This window comes from Dipodomys ordii, unplaced genomic scaffold (genome assembly GCF_000151885.1).
Source record: "Dipodomys ordii isolate 6190 unplaced genomic scaffold, Dord_2.0 Scaffold45, whole genome shotgun sequence".
NCBI classification, from domain to species: Eukaryota; Metazoa; Chordata; class Mammalia; order Rodentia; family Heteromyidae; genus Dipodomys; species Dipodomys ordii.
Window position 1 is genome coordinate 217,125 of NW_012267261.1, and position 17,439 is coordinate 234,563.

Genomic DNA, 17,439 nt, shown 5'->3' on the forward strand with positions numbered 1-17,439 from the left:
TCCCCAATGGACTAAATTTTGTGGGTCTCTGTTTTTTGTTCCCTAAAATTACAATTACTATTAAGGATGGACATCGTAGAATCCCCCAAAGATTCGAATACAGTGAAGGAGAAGATTCAAAGTGGGTGTTGAGTGATGTGATAAACTAGTGAGTAAATTTTCAGTTACATCAAACCATTGGGTGATTTGGTAACAGATTCTGAGATTGTATTTGGGGAGCAATTAGTTTGAATTACCTTGTCTTGGTTCCGGAGCCATCCTTAAATATGATTATTTCACTTCCCTAAATATTTTAAACCTTTAAGTACTAGAAGACACAAATTGCTGCTAAAGATTCATACTGATCCAAAGAGAATAAAAAAGATCACCAGAAAGTCTTTTTGTTCTTGAAATGCAGAATTGGAAATGAACCATTTTCCAGTAGTGGGAACTGAAATCCAGTGTTAGATCCTCCTTTCTGGTACCTTATTCCTCTTTCTTCCTCCTCTTTTTACCTTAGCTCCTCCTCACCCTGCTTCTGTACCCAAATAGGGGAAAATGAATAGTTGTGAGCTAACTTCAATCTTAGAAAAAGGTACAAGTAAAATTCAAATGTCTCAGGGTTGTTTTCTAGGATCAAGCAGGTGGCTTCTTATAAAGTTTTCTAATTAGTTGAGATGACAGGTGAGTCATCAAAAGGAGTTAGAGTTGAATGCCAGTAACTCATACCTGTAACCCTAGCTACTCAGGAGGCTGAGATCTATGGCTCACAGTTTGAAGCCAACAGTGAAGGGAAGGCCATAAGGTTTTTATCTCCTATTTATCACCAAAAGCAGGAGCTTTTTGAGCAGTGGCACAAGTGCTAGAGCACCAGCCCTGAGCAAAAAAGCTAAGGGACAGTATGTAGGCCTTGAGTTCAAGTCCCAATACTGGCACAAAAAATAGAGGAAAATAGTCCAACCAATTCAATTCTGCCTCCCTTTGACCACTGGCTGTTTTTGTTTTTGTTTTTTTTTGAGAGTTCCAGTGATTCCTTTTAAGGCTTGTCAGTTTTCCCTTTCAGGCTTTACCCACTCTTAGGTCCCTAGAAACCTTGGAGATAGATTATTTCCTATGTATTAGCATATGCAACTGCTTTGAGAATGGAAGATCCCAATTAATACCTTTGCCAGAATGTTCCAGCCATTCTTACATTTGGCCATCCTTTCCTGTATGGTGAAAGTCAATAATTAAATATGAAACCTGGCTTCAGTGTCAAGAAATCTAATTTCATTATAAGAATTAGTTGAAAAGGCCAGTAGGTGAGTGAAATGCTAAATATTGATGCAACCCTGGACTGCACCAGTGGCTGCATTAGGTCTCTCTCAGTGAGGACCATCATGTAGGGGAGACTGACATAACTATATCTCTAAAGACAAGGACTGAGGGAGAGGGGAGTCCATTGGCAAATATGTCTTACACTAAAAGAAAGGCAATCAAGTAAGAACTGGGTTAAAAACTCACAACTGGCCACTGCAGCCTCAGGTAGCAAGGCTGCATTCCCAAGACTTGGCTCTGTTTGTGCACATTTAGTCCATGAGTCAGTTACGGAAGACTCAGTGTTCAGTTCTGTTGTCTTCCAGATTCTGTTAGGTCTCTTGGGAGTATCATGATCTCAGCCCAGAATGGCAACAATTAAGAGATGCAATCAAAAAGAAAGATAGCTAAAACTTTTACTGGAACAGGACTGAGAATTAAAGGGAATGAATGGCTGGGAAGATGACACACGATTTTCAAGGGCAGAGTTCTTCCCAATGAAGCAACTCATTCCTGAATGCTCTTCTCTAACCTTCTAAGAGAGTCTTTCCTGATGATGAGGGGCCAAAACAGAGGCATAGAATTATTTCCTTCTCTGTTTCTTCCCTTGATTTACTCCTTGGTAAATGAGAAAGCAATACTAGTAAAGCACAGTAAATGGCTTGTGGACATAAATATGTACAGCATATACTGTTTAATATGCTATCCTGGTATTTCCCCTCTTGAGTGAAAAATGAGACTCGTCAGACTCATTTAATGGACTCACCAAGATCATCTGGTCTGACATCTGAATGTAGCAGACAAGGAGTGCCTCAGGCCTGGCTCAGGGGTATTCAGGAAATTGGAGGTCGAGGTAGTTTTGGAGGTGGGGGATTTCTGAGAACATATTTGAGCAGGGACTCACTCACTCTCTGCAGAGCCTTTACAAGGTCATCTCATTGTTGTGTGTGTGTGTGTGTGTGTGTGTGTGTGTGTGTGTTTTCTGACAGATGCACACAGGCACACATCTCAGTTTTATAAACCAGGAGTCAAATGTTTTTCTCCATCAAAGGACCAATGAGAAGCTGGAGGGTGGTGGATCAGCTAAATCCCAAGCCTACACTAAAGCAAAGCCTACGCCATCTTATCAACTTATTTTCTTTCTTTCTTTCCTTCTTTCTTTTCTTTTCTTTTCTTTCTTTCTTTCTTTCTTTCTTTCTTTCTTTCTTTCTTTCTTTCTTTCTTTCTTTCTTTCTTTCTTTCTTCTGCCCTCCTTCCCTGCTTACCTCCTTCTCCTCTCTCTTTTTCCTTCCTTCTTTTCTCTTTCTTTTTTCTCCTTCCTTCCTCCTTCCTCACTCTTTCTCACCTTTATTTCTCATTCTTTTTCTTCTTCCTTTTTATTTTGTCCAAGAATGGGACTCATAGTTTTGATTTGACATTTTCATTCACTGACAGACACTCTACCACCCTAGCCATGCCTCCAACCCCATGCCTGCCTGCCTGCCTGCCTTCCAGCCCTCCATTCTTCCCTCCCTCCCTCCCTCCCTTTTTATCCTTCCTTCTTGGACTAAGGATTGCACATATAACAGGCAAGGATTCTACCACTAAGTCACATTCCTAGCCCTTTCAAAGTTTTCTGCCTCCTTCAGATCTTTTTCCATAGCATTTCTGAAAATTGTGATGACAAGGGAAGAAATGTGTTTTCTCTCCCCCCTGCTCTTCTTGTTTGCCTATGAATCACTTCTGTCTGTAATCTTTCTTTCCTCTTTCACTCTAACACTTTTGTACTTAGTGAGATACACCAAAGAAAATTGTCTTTCACCTCCAATATAAGTGACTCTTAACTATGGAAATCACTTAACTGAAAGTGTGTGTGTGTGTGTGTGTATTCTTACAGATTTTTGAGATCAGTGCAAGGAGATATGACCCCTCCTCTATTTTCTTCTACCAGCATCTAGTAGTTATTCCATACATTTTTCTGGTACATAAAATTTTAAGGTATTCTTTTAGTACTCTGTACACAACTACAGGTTATCTCTGATATCTTGGTTCACTCATCCATCTTACATCCATCATCCATCCAAATGAACTTACAAATTACCAAAGCAAGCCATTACCATGAACATTTTATATACACATATAGATACCTGCATATATTTAGAAAACATTCAAAAGCCTTATTATATGAGAGGTAGCTCTTGAATAACTACAAAAGTGTTATGAGTGAGGTAAAATCTAGATTGGGATTGCCTATCATCCCCCAAATCTTATTTTTCTATCATTGCTTTAAAAGGAAGTTCTAATGCTTGGAAAGACCAATGGACATTGCCACCAGCCCTATCATTCTTTTATTTTAATTAAAAATGTAGGTCAAAATTTCTAAATTGTTATTATGTTGTGCTGAAAGAAAATATTTATAGGGCTAGGAAGGTGGCTCAGTGGTAGAATGCTTGCCTCGCATGTATGAGGCCCTGGGTTTGATTCCTCAGCACCATATAAACAGAAAAGGCCGGAAGTGGCTCAAGTGGTAGAGCACTAGCCTTGAGCCGAAGAGCTGAGGGACAGCGCCCAGGCCCAGAGTTCAAGCCCTGTGACCAACAAAAAAAAAAAAAAAAAAGAAGGAGAAGAAGAAAAAAGGAAGAAGAAAATATTTATAGCATAAAACAGTGGCCTAGGCAGTTGAATTCATACACTGGGATGTACACTTACTTTTTTTCATTCTTAGAATTACATCTAGTAGCTCAGTCTGTTATCTGCTTAAGATCCCACTTTAGACTTGTATATTATTATTCATTTGTCCAGAGTCAGGCCACTGAAGTAGTACTGTTACTGCATAATTGTTTGCACCAAAGCCTCTAAAACGCAAGTTAGTGAAAAGAGCACAGGCTCTTGAGATAAATGTGGAGATTAAAAAAAAAAAAATGCAACCATGGGCAACTTCCATGAGCCTGAACCTTTCTATTCTAAAGGAGACACTAGGTGCTGGTAAGGTGCCTCAGTGGTAGAGTGCTTGCCTTGCATGCATGAGGCCCTGGGTTCAATTCCTCAGCACCACATAAGCAGAAAAAGCTGGAAGTGGTATTGTGGCTCAAGTGGTAGAGCACTAGCCTTGAGCTAAAGAGCTGAGGGACAGCGCCCAGGCCCAGAGTTCAGGCCCCATGACCAAAAAAAAAAAAAAAAAATGAATTCAGAGTTCAGCTGGGTGCCAGTACCTCATCCTTTGTAATTCTAGCTACTCAGGAGGTTGAGATCTAAGGACCACAGTTCAAAGCCAGCCAGGGCTGGAAAAGCCGAGAAACTCTTATCTCCAATAAACCACAAAAAAACTGGAAGTAGCGTTGTGGCTCAAGTGGTAGAGCACTAGCCTTGAGCTGAAGAGCTGAGGGACAGCGCTCAGGCCCAGAGTTCAGGCCCCACAACCGACAAAAAAAAAGAGACACTAGTATTTAAGAATGAAAGAACCAATAATCTCCAGAACCTGGTGTACCAGAAATACGTAACCCCTTATATGAGCAATTAATTAGGAAGAATATCTTCCAATTCCATATCACTACCATATCCAAAATCTAGATAAAAAGTTTCTTAATTAGTCATTGCAACCCATCCACCCCTTTTTTTTTATGGAGTTTGATATGTGAGTCAGTTTTTAAATTTTATTTTTATTTTTTATTTAGTTTCTATTTGTATAATTCATATATATTTATATAAGAGTATATTGCATATCTTTATATTATATTTATATATCTTTATATATTTATATAAATTTATAAACAATGGTGAAAAGGGTGATACTCACGCTAGTGAGAAATACTTACTAGACACTATGCTGGAAATGAACTATACAACTTGGGAGGCAGGGGGCCCAAAGGGGAAAAAATGGGAGAAAATGAGGGAAGGCGTGACACTGTTCAATACCTGACTTATATAACTGTAATCCCTTTGTATATCATCTTTACAATAAAAATTAATTTATATAAATTATATATTTATATATATTGTTTATTTATATATCGATTATTTATTGTTTATTATTTATTTTAATAGCTTATTTAAAAAATTTTATTAAGACATTCATGCAGTTGGGTACTATGCAGCTGGGTACTAGTGGCCCATGCCTGTAATCCTAGCTACTCTGGAGGCTGAGAATTCAAAGCCAGTCTGGGAAGAATAAAGCTTGAGACTCTTCTCTCCAATTGACCACTAAAAAGTCAGAAATTAAGGTATAGTTCAAGTGATAAAACATCATCCTTGAGTGAAAAAGCTAAAGAGCAGTGCCTAGGCTGAGAGTTTAAGTACCAGGATGGGCACACGCACACACGCATGCGCACACACGCACGCGTAACATACACACACATTCATATATTCTACTGAATCTCCACTACAGACATCCAACCTTTAAGAGAATGAAGCTCTTTTCCACTTGTTATCTCCTTCGATCTTCACAGCAGCCAAATGAGAGTTTTATAAGCCAGTGTTGTAATTCTTCCTTGACAGATGAGAAAGCTGAGGGTTACCTAGGTTGCCCTGGGTCACAATTCTAGATTCAGGTTCATGATTCTTCGGAATTTCATCCATGAGTTGCCTATTATATCAATAGCTGAGATTTTTGTCACATATTAAATGAAGGATCATGATGTTCTAGAAGAAATAAAATCAAGAAGGAAAATGATGATGCAGAAAGAGGCCAACTCTATCCAGGTCTCCTGGGTCTTTGCTCAGTATCCTCTCTTGAACATTTGATTCTCAGCTTCTCTGCTCAGATCCTTTCTATGGTATAAAGAATAGCTCAAACCCAGGATCTTCCACAAAGACTTTGATGAACCTCTCTACCCATTTCTTCCACAAATATTTACTAAGTATCTGTTATTATGTTCCATAGCTTTTGTGGAGTTTTTTTCTTCTATCAAGGAGAAGCAGTAACAAACTCAAGAGTGTATGGTAATCTCAATGGTAATAATGGTTGAAAAAAGAAAAATGACTAAGAAAGAGAAATGGTGCATATGGGAGGGGAAAGGTATTCTTTGAGATAGGATGGCTAGAAAGGCCTCATTGAGCAGGTGATTTGATTGAAGACTTGAAAAAAGTTGCAGAAGAGAACCATGAGAGCATCAAGCAGAGAGAATTCCAAGAAGGCTGGGATGGCTGGGGTGAAGAGGTGGGCAGAGTGGCGGGAAATGAGGACAGTTAGGACCTTGCTGGGTAGACTCCATAGGGCACTAGAAGAATGCCCTATTTTTGTGCCGGACATGGAATGATATGAAGGATTTGGGCAAGTTCTACTTCACTGAGATGGGCAAAGTAGACATAGAGGCCACTGAGGAAGCTATTATCATAACCCTGGAAAGAGATGATGTTGATTGAGATGGGGAAAGGGTAAAGGATGTTCAGGTTGTGTATATATTTTCAAGGAGGAGCTAAAAATAATATACAAATTAAATTTAAAAATACATAAAATAGGAAATAAAATGAAATTAAAACACTAGTAGAAGGGATGTGGATTGTGGAGAAGCAGGAAAAAGAAGCAACTCCAAGTTCCTGGAACTGAGCAAAGGAGAAATGGACTTATTAATGACCAAGACAGCAAAAAGGTACAAGGGCCTCAAATATGAAGAAGGGGAGGACACATCAGTAACTCCAATTTGAATGCACACATTCAGTAAGAGAAATCTGGAATTCTAGAGAGAAGTCTAAGGTGTTCCTAGAAATACAGGAGTTTTCAAGGATAAGGTTTTATTAAAACTAACATTGGATAAGATACCTGAGGAAGCAAGCACAGGACAAGCCCCAGTGGCTGAGCTCTGAGATGCTTCTTGTGAAGAGGCTTCAAAGAAAGGGACACAGCAGCAGGAAAGAATGAGAGAGGGTGGCCAAGGAGATGAGAGAAACCCTCAATTATCCTTTCTGGGAATCCTGCTGAAACTTTCATCTTCTCTTCAACTATTGGTTTACCTCCTTGAAGGAAGACGATTAGAGAGTGGTATCGTAGAGTAAGAATCATGTCCTTTCTCTACTCTCTATAGTGCTTAGCCCTTCACTTAAGTGCAGTTAACTTGTTATCTTCTAGCTGAGTCACAAAATGATAGCGTATAAAGAATCATCTGGATTTGTGATTTCCCAACTGAATATGAGTTTTTTCCCCTTCATTATTGGGAAATCTATATACCCTCCCTTCCAAGAAAAGCTAATAAGAGCAACAACATCCTGGAAGGCAAAGACATAGCCTCACCCTTCTTTCTGTGAAATATTGGTGACTTTCATTAGACCCCCTGCACTGTCGGAAAGCTCCAAGGGCTTGGGTTTTATCAAGAATCTCCAAAGGTAAAAACCTACTATCCCTATGTACGTTAGCATTCTTTCAGACAGACATTGGAAGAAAAGACACTGTCTGTTATGTCCCTTCCTTCTACTCCCAACTGAAGACCTGAGGACCTAGAATCCTCAATGGATTTGTAGGGATCACCTAGTTCAGCTACTTCCTAAAGCAGGGACTTTACGTACCTAGTGTGTTCTATTCAAAACTAAAGACCCGATACCAACATGGTATCTGCTCAGATTTAGAATCAATGAGGCTATTAGTATTTTTGGTCTGGAGGCATGCCCAGTGCTTTGGCGTTTTGCTTTCTCCATAGCCACTATGATCCTTATCAGATTATCCCCTCTAGTCTTACAAATGAGAGCTCTGGTTCTCAGACAAGAAAGTTGACATGTCCAGGTCATGCTCACAGCCAAGGCCGGTTTGACTAAGACTCAGCTCAGGAACTTCTATGTCCTCATCCCATAAACCCCTATCCCAAGGCCCTGCCCTCCCACCAATAATTTAGGCCCCTTCAGCTTGCTAGTGAGCAACTTAGCTTTGAATCCCAGGGTGTAGACTTTGGAACCAAACTGTCTGTGTTTGAATCATGATTTTGCCACTTATTAGTGATTTTGGCCCAAGTTCCTTCCCAGTGTCCTCATCCATAAATGGAACAATATACTTCTTCCCAGGGAGAAGGATAATGTAATATTGTACCTGTAAATCACTAAAGCATAATATCTGACCTGTATACTATATGTCCAATAACTGTTCAATGTAATAGGAAATGGATAAAAAACCCTAGAGCTGCTTTGGAATATTCTCTGATGAAATCTGGAATACATCTGTAAGGAAAGGTGAATGCCCAAGGTCAGACCTGACAGGGCTTAGGACTTTCAGTAATTCTCTGTACCAATCACAGCTCTATCAGAAAAGCAGACCTATAAGCACTAACATGGAATTAGGGATTTGGCACTGGAATTAGATCTCATATAACTGATATAAGGTTAAAGTATACAGTGATAAATCCTAAAGCATCCTTTGAAATACTAATGGAAGGAATTAAGGTGTTAAAGAATTAGGTATTAAGGAATATATATGTAATATAGATAATTAGATATAATGTATTATATATATTGAATTATATATAATATATATGTTGTATAATATATAATATGTAGATGTCTAAAACATATTAAACTCACTGAAATGTTCACTCTGCACATTATTTGATAAGAGATTTTAATTTACTTTCATCATTGAGTTACTTTCTAATTTTGCATGGTAAAGCCAGAAATTAATTGTTAATATTTATTGTTCATTTCCAATTTTACCCAATACTTTCCCCCCTCAAAATAATGTGTTGGAAGTACTGCATTTATAAAGTTAATGCTAGGGAAGATGAAATTGCTTATTGGATAAATAGGGACATTGATGTTCACAAAGTGAAAGGACTTATCCAAAATCACACACAGTTTGGAAAAATGGAGGATTTCATTCACCTAAATGACTCTCTTCACCAATACTACATTTATCTAAGGTTGAATTCATGGTTGACTTATGAGGCAGATAATGATCATGAGAAGAGGAGAGAGGAGAAGTGGCCCTTTAATCTTAGCCTTATTTAGTAGGAAGTGGAAAATTTCCTTCTTAGAGAGGGGCCCTAAATTGATCTGTTTTCATCAAGACATTGGCATACTCACAGTGACATCCTGATCACCAACCACCACTTCTTTTTCCAGAATTCCTGAGACAGATCAGATGATGATTCAATAGTACACTGGGCAACTGGACAGTGAGCATGATGCATAAGCTATCTCTTGTGTTAAGCTCACACATAAGTTGGCCACTTAGTTAAGACAAGTAATAAACCAAGACATAACAAAAACACTGTGGTTTTGGTATACAGCATTTTTATTATGGGATTTATTCAAATAATTGTGAAACTGAAATGTCAAAGAAGTTGTTAATATTCTTTTCTCTTGATATTCAAACCCAACTCTACCAACCTGAAGACTTAAAAGACTTGCATGAGGCCAGGCACTAGTGGCTCATACCTGTAATCCTAGCTACTCAGGAGGCTGGAATCTGAAGATTGTGGTTCAAAGCCAGCCCAGGCAGAAAAGTCCATGACACTCTTATCTCCAATTAACCACCAGAAAACCAGAAGTGGAGCTGTGGCTCAAACTGGTAGCGCACTAGTCTTCAGTAAAAAGAGTTCAGGGTCAGTACCAAGCTCTGAGCCCCCATGAACTGCCCCCCCCCCACACAAAAGGACTTGCATGCGAAGAGGTTACAAGGGATAGGTAAACATATAAAGAGACAGAAGGGTGCCAGTGCCTCATACTTATAATCCTAGCTACTCAGGAGGCTGAAATCTGAGGATCACCCTAAGAAGCCAGCCCAGGCAAATAAATCAACAGATTAGATAGATAGATAGAATATATATATATATATATATATATACATACATACATATATATATATATAGCTAGCAAAGGGCCAGAAGTAGAATTATAGCTCAAGTGATAGAGCACTGAGTTTAACTCTTAATACCTGTACTCCCAAAAACAAAACACTGAGTCAGGAAAGTCAGGACTATATTTTGATGCCTTTTTTCTATTATATGACCCTTAGTAAGACATTTTGCGTTCTGGCTCTGGTTCCTACAATGGAAAACTGGAAGAATATTCATATTTGTCCTTTCAAACCCCATTGTATTATTTGGATGTCAACAGAGTAAATATAAAATCATTTGAATATTATCATTCAAAGTAATTATAATTCTAATATTATTCCTCAGTGACATTAGGCTTTTCCCTAAAGAGAAATTAATCTTCAGTTACCCAATGGTTGTATTTCTGAATGGTTTGAGAAAAGAATAAGAAGGAAAGAAAAATAATTCTTTTCCTGGAAAGCTCTGTTATTTAATCCTCTTCTTAGAGCAAAAAAAAAATCCCAGTCACACTGCAGGGAATAGAACCGACTGCTCTTTCTTGTCACCACTCAATCAATGGTCAGTTTCACTTCCCCATTTCCACCAACAGATCCAGAGGTCTTGTGTTTGGTTCATCTGATGACTGTGTTAAGCATTTAAGTCCATTGCTTGAACATGTATCAGAGTCTAGAGAGTCATAAGAAAGAAATGGAAAGAGAAGAGATAAAATGGAATGACAGAAAGAGAAAGAATGAATGAAAGAAAACTAAGAAAGAAAAAGAAAGAAAGAAAGGAGGGAGGGAGGGAAGGAAGGAAGGAAGGAAGGTAGAGAAAGTAAAGAAAGAAAGAAAAGAAAGAAATAAAGAAAATTCTTTGGAGGAATAGGAGAAATGTTGGTTAAAGAGATTTACTTTAGAGCCAAATAGTTTTGTGGGTTTTGTTGTTGATGGTATCTATTTTTTTTCTCAAATAGATTAGGTCAAGGCAACCCCAGACAGGAGCAGGCAGGAGCAGAAACATGAGCCCTGCTCTCTGATTAGTGTGACGTTACTACCCATTTGTGGTTCCTGAAAGAGAACACTAGAGCAAGCTAGGTCTTTCTACCCTTTCCTGTGTTAACAAGCGTGGGCCTGGCCTTTCAGGTACAACCTTCTAGGGATGGACCTTCCTTCCCCATCTTGGGTTTAACTTGAAGCCAAAGTGAGTCCCGTCATATTTCTGAGTCCTTGTAGATCCACATAGCTGCAAGTGTTGGACTGTGATATTCCTAAATCTGGCCAGCAAATCAACACAAACCCACAAAGCTACCAAATGGGAATCCCCCAAGTGAGAAGGAGCATGGGGCCTTCCGATGAAGTGAGAGTTAGGGCAAGAAACCTCTTTTGTTGCTCCTTTCCATGTCATTCTTGAACTCCTGAGTCATTCTCCACACCCCGCATTTCAACCCAAGACTGAAAAGCCTTACCAGGTATGGAGAAATTGCTTCCAGCGCTGTCTGCCTTCTTCAGGACTACAGTGATTTGAAAAGATGTTGTCTCTGCATCATTCCAGATATTCCCATGCACTTCCTTCCCAGTGGTTGACTTTCAGCTAGATCAGGGAAAGGCCAGCCTTATAGAAGACAAAGCCAGAGATCCTTACCAAGACTTGAGCAGCACAGGCGTAATTATACTAATCGGTTGATTGATGTAGTTTCTGTTGGGAACTGCTGCATTTTAAGGAAGTAGAACCTTTCAACTTCTGACTTGGACCAGGCAGCATGCCAAGAGACGGACAGGACTGAGCTACAGAATAATCCGGTGAACCAAGGGTACCACACTGGGCACAAACTAAGTAGGATGCAGAGATTCTTAGAAGATCCAAGAAGAAGTGAGCAGAGAGCTAATTATCAGGTCCCACAGAAAATACCAGTAAGGTGATCTCGCTGTCTCCTGTTTGCCAAATCCAGGTTTGGGCATGTTAGTTGCCTCTACTGACTTTTTTTTTTCCTTTTTGTCACAGTGCTGCCATCTATATTTAGCCGAATTGCATGGCTCAGAATCCTGGAGTATTGGTGTCATTAGTATTAAAAGATTCAATCCATGTGCAGATGTGTCTTCTCTCTCTTCCCAAGCATGACTGGACAACTTATTTTTAAAGTGTAAATGCAAAACCTGTTACTTATATCCTCAGAGTGGTCTCGTAAGAGTAAGTAGAACCAGAGATCCAAAATATTGCTGGGTTAGAAATTACTTCATATTGAATCTCCAAACATGACACTCTCTAGTAAGGAATCTACTGAACTCTTCTTAGATATCTATAAAGCAAAGAACTCGGTCTCCCAGAACTCTTTGCATAATTGGCCACATTTAGGAGTTGGACATGTTATTTATTTGTTTATTTACTTTTTTTAATGTGCCTATACTGGGGCTTGGATTCTGAACCCTAGCTTCTTTTGCTCAAGGCTGGTACTCTACCAGTTAAGCCACAGCTCCACTTCCAGCTTTTTGCTGGTTAATTGGAGATAAGGATCTCAAGGATTTTCCTGCCTGGGCTGGCTTCCAACCTTGACTCCTTGATCTGAATCTAGTAAGTAGATAAGGACACAGCCACCATCATCTGGCATTGGGTAGAAGTTATACATTTTAAACTTGGACCTAATTATAAATTTGGACTTAGTGATAAGAAGGGATGCATTGAATTAAGATACATCTTAGCAATGATTTCTGGGCCTATGTGTCCTGAAATGGATGCAAATAGGGTCCTTCCCTACAGAGGATACTTCAGCTCTCAACCAGGTGAGGCTTTGGCCAGCAGAATGAACAGACAGAAGTATGTGCTATGCAGAGTTCATATATGCTAATACTAGAGACATATTTATAGATGACAGATTTAGGTAAACAATCCTTGGTCCTCGGGACAAAGGGTACATCTAACTTGTGTTGATTTCAGTTTTTCAATGGTCATGTGAGGATCAGGCCAATATCGCACCTTTATGGACACAAGGTGGACAGTTAACACCTCTTAGCACAATAGCCATTTTTTATAGTTTTTTTCCTCTGTCTTCCTTGTCTTGAGCCTATATCAAACTCAAAAAATTACAATTAGGTCCCTAATAATAATTTTACTACTGGAAGATTCCTGGAAGAAATCTTACCTGACCTTTTCTCATCTTAGTCCTGGGAAAAAGAGATCTGTAAAGGAAGGCCATGGATTCAAAGTCACAGAGCCTTGTTGAGATAAATCCAGAGCTGAAACACATCTGTCAGTTCTTCTGAGTGTTGTACTCTTCATTACAGACCACAACATGCTGAGCACATTTGGGGTGTGACAGTCTTCTAATGTACTCTAGAACAAGAACTTTAAGCATTGAAGAAATAAGCTGGCTTCTCTTGGTTTTCCAGATGGCAACCTTATGAAATATGGATTGTTAATTTGTCTTTTATGGTATCAATACACAAAAATAAATACACCACAAACACTAAAGTATATCTGTGCACAAACTTACTGCATTATCCTCCATCATCTAAGGACTGTTAGTTACTGAGCATTTACTAAATTCCAGGTACTTTGCATGTATTCTTAGCTCTCATCTTTCCAATGAATCTGAAAAGCTGTTGTTATTACTATATTTATTATTATTATTACCATTACCATTATCATTTTTATGCTGGTACTGGGACTTGAACTCTGGGCCTTGAACTCTCACTTGGCTTTTGCACTCAAGGCTGGCACTCTACCACCCAAGCCACATCTCTACTTCTAGCTTTTTGCTGGTTAACTGAGGATAATAGTTTCACAATTTTATCTACTCAGACTGGCTTCAAATGGTACTCTTCAGATTTCAGCTTACTGAGTATATAAAATTATAGGCAAGAGCCACCAATGCCTGGCTTATTAAAGTGTTTTTAAATAAATAAATGAAGGCTAAGAAGACACAAGGTAAATGCAATAGAGCTAAGATTTGGGCCCAGACTTTCTACTCCAAAGTCTGTGTTCTTTTTACAACAGCCACTGGCTTCTATAAATTATCTTACAACTGTTCTGTGCCCTGCTCATCAATAAGCTTCTAGAATTTTACAAGTCTGTTGCTGGTCTGGAGTAAACAAGATTGAAAAAATATTATTTGATTATTAGCTTAGTTATCTTCTCAGACAATTCAGGAAGTATCTTCCTTATTTACTGATGTGTTCCTCATATTTACTGTATCTTATAGAAAATAAGAAAGTAAAACCCTAGTATCTGGTGGCAAGAGACAAAGTATAAATACGGTTAAGATAATATTCTGAAAATACTTATTCCCCAGTCATTTTTCAATACATCTAGATTCAGCATTTTTTATGTGAAAAATGATGTTTATTTACATATATATACATATATATATATGTATATATATATATATTTGGTGGGGGGCTTGAACTCTGGTCCTGGGCACTGTTCCTCAGCTCTTCAGCTCAAGGCGAGCACTCTACCACTTGAGCCACAGCACCACTTCCGGTTTTCTGGTGGTTAATTGGAGATAAGAGTCGACTTTGCTGCCCGGGCTGGCTTTGAATCATGATCCTCAGATCTCAGTCTCCTGAGTAGCTAGGATTACAGGGGTGAGCTGATGCCCAGCTGATATATATATATATATTTTCAATATACATTTTGCTGTTTGAGATCCATGTTTGAAACATAGATTAAATCAGTATTTGCTTTCTTAAAGAAATATCTATAAACTTTCAAGATTAGAGTAATATATTTTTATATCAAGAACAGATCATGGGTTCTGATAAGTTTGTGGTCTGGTAAAGTAAAAGAAAATGTGACTGTGTGATTTTAGTAGAATAATCCGACTAATGCTATTAATGGTCCACTCCATGTTCTACTGTAGAGGACTATGTATGGCAGTTCAGATGGGTAAACATTCTCCTTATTAATAATGTTGGTATAAGATGTAAGATGTATTGCCAGGTGGCAGTGGTTTGTGCCTATAGTCCTAGCTACTCAGAAGGTTGAGATCTGAGGATCATGTTCAAAGCTAGCCAGGGCAGGAAAGTCCATGAGACTTTTATCTCCCATTAACCAGCAAAAAGCCAAAAGTGGAACTGTGGCTCAAGTGATAGAGCACTAACTTTGATCCAAAACAGTGCCCAGGCTCCAAGTTCAAATCCCAATACCAGCACACACACACACACACACACACACACACACACACACACACACACAATCTTACTTGAATACAGTGTAAACATTTTTTCTACCTTTTAAACTTCACTGAAAATACTTCAGTTCAAACATACAGAATCAGCGGTACAAAGAAGGGCCATAAAAATAGCTAACCTTTAGTGTTTCCTATAAGCCAGTTGCTGTTCTATGCACCTTAGAGGTACTAACTCCTTGGTCTTTCTTTGTCACAACTCAGTAAAACAGGAACTGTTTTTGTCTCTATTTTGATAAATGCCCACACTTGCACAGCTGCTTCGGGAAGAAGGCAGTGAATGGCCGCAGTGACCCTCCCCCTCCAATAACACAATAGTGTGTCCCTCCATCAAGTCCCAGCAATGACAAGTCCTCTACTATAGGATGAATGTTGGAGCAGGACCTCTGTGCTTTCTGTCACTTCACTCTTCAATGTCACCACTTTTTTGCTGTTGTTGTTAGTCATCGGGCTTAAATTTGGAACTGGGTGCTGTACCTGAACTCTTTGCTCAAGGACAGAGCTCAACCATTTTGAGCCACAGCACTGCTTCTGGTTTTCTGGGAGTTAATTGGGGATAAGAATCTCATGGACTTTCTTACTTTGGCTGGCTTTGAATCATGATCCTCAGATCTCAGATTCCTGACTTTCTAGGATTACAGGCATGAGTGACAAGTGCCAGGTACCACAACCTTCTTTACAAGATGATTTCTTTCCTACTTTGATGAGTGAGTCATCTAATTATTCTTCACTATCTTCAGCTCTATTTCCTCTTGGAAGTGCTGATTATTCATGCTCAGAATTATGTTTACCTTACTGGTCACCTCTAAATGTTCTGTTGATCATTCTTTGAATTTGAATAGTCTGTATTCTACTGACATCTACTCTCTCCTAGACTTGAAAAACGCTAATTGAGTCTCATCTTACTAAAATGTCAGCCCCAAGGAATAAGACTCATGTCTGATTTTTCTTAATTCCTGTATCATCTGTCCAGAATCTAGAAGTCTCTTAATAAACGTTGAAAAATTGAGTGAATGACTCCCTTTTGAGAGCTGTCTGGACTCAGAAGTTTGATAAACATCTGCTTTAGACCTGTTTCTTCAGTCATTAACTCAGGAAATATTGATTGAACAGACACTACCTGGAAGGGGATGGTAGGCTCTATGCATGGGGTGAAACATTTTAAGTCAGGACTTTACACTTTCTTCATTCATCTTTTGGTTCATTTATTCAATTAATAACCATTTATCAGGTACTTCCTATGCTGAGCACATACAGTAAGTGGAAGCATGGAGGTTAGAGTTAAAGATGGACCTTACCACTTCACAGCTGTGAAACTAGACAACATTCTTAATCTTTTTGAGCCCTTGTTTCCTCACTTGAGGAATAAATACCAATATCAACTTTCTCAGGTTGCAAGGCTGCAAGGTTGCAATTCTTGCAAGGATGCAAGAATTAAAGTGCTCACCAAATGCTACTAGTAGCTGTTAACATTTGCTTGGTAGGTGATACAAAAAGAAATCGGATGTAATCCTTGTTCTAGAAGAACCAACAAACTTAGAAGATATGCGGTACAAATAAAAATGCCAGAAGGGCTCAGTACAAGGTAAGAATGACTTACATATAATAGTGAAAAATCAAGAAGAAGCCTTCCTTTATGGGAGTAATGCACTGATCATGTTAGGACACATAGACATGTAAGGGGGTGGAAATAGCCCAACAACTAAATGTAGGTGTTACAGAGCAAGCTTATGTCCTAACTTCCTGAGTCATGAGTAGTTGACAAGTAATGTGCCAGGAGTACATGCAGCATTGAAATACATTAGGGGATAGACTGAGACAACTCTAGCAGAAAGGGTTGAGTTTATGTTGAGGAGTGCTCTGAAAGTCATCCCAGGTGTGGCCTGTAGATTTGTATGTCTTATTCAGTAGCTTCATTATAGATTTCATCTGTGGATGAAGGAAGATGTGTGTACCCTCACCTGTGATTAATTCTTTCATGACTGGAAAACTTGATGGCTTCCCAATATGCTTTAAGCATTCATCATGTCATTTGAGTGACTGAAGTTGCCCTATGAAGAAGGCTACTTGGTGATGAGGCCCATTGTACCCACGAAGAAAGTCACGCAGAGAGGTCTGATAATGCATCTGTGGCCACAGTGGTTACCCGTGGGCTGAGATGTGAATTGCATAGATTCTGATTCTAAAATCTTTGTTTTCTCAGGTAGGATGGGGGTCTTGAAGCTGCAAGAGTGACATAGAAGCCATGTAGCCTGCTCAGCAGTGCAGAGG

General features: G+C 39.0%; 1 protein-coding gene across 1 annotated transcript in view; it reads right to left on the reverse strand.

The window, feature by feature from the left end:
• Bcl6 (B-cell CLL/lymphoma 6) overlaps nucleotides 1-11,496 on the reverse strand; it is a 51,173-nt gene extending 39,677 nt beyond the window's left edge. The window contains exon 1 of the mRNA XM_013019444.1: nucleotides 11,452-11,496. The gene's annotated coding sequence lies outside the window, so the exon portion shown is untranslated. The remainder of the gene's footprint in view (nucleotides 1-11,451) is intronic.
• Nucleotides 11,497-17,439: the final 5,943 nt, after the last annotated feature.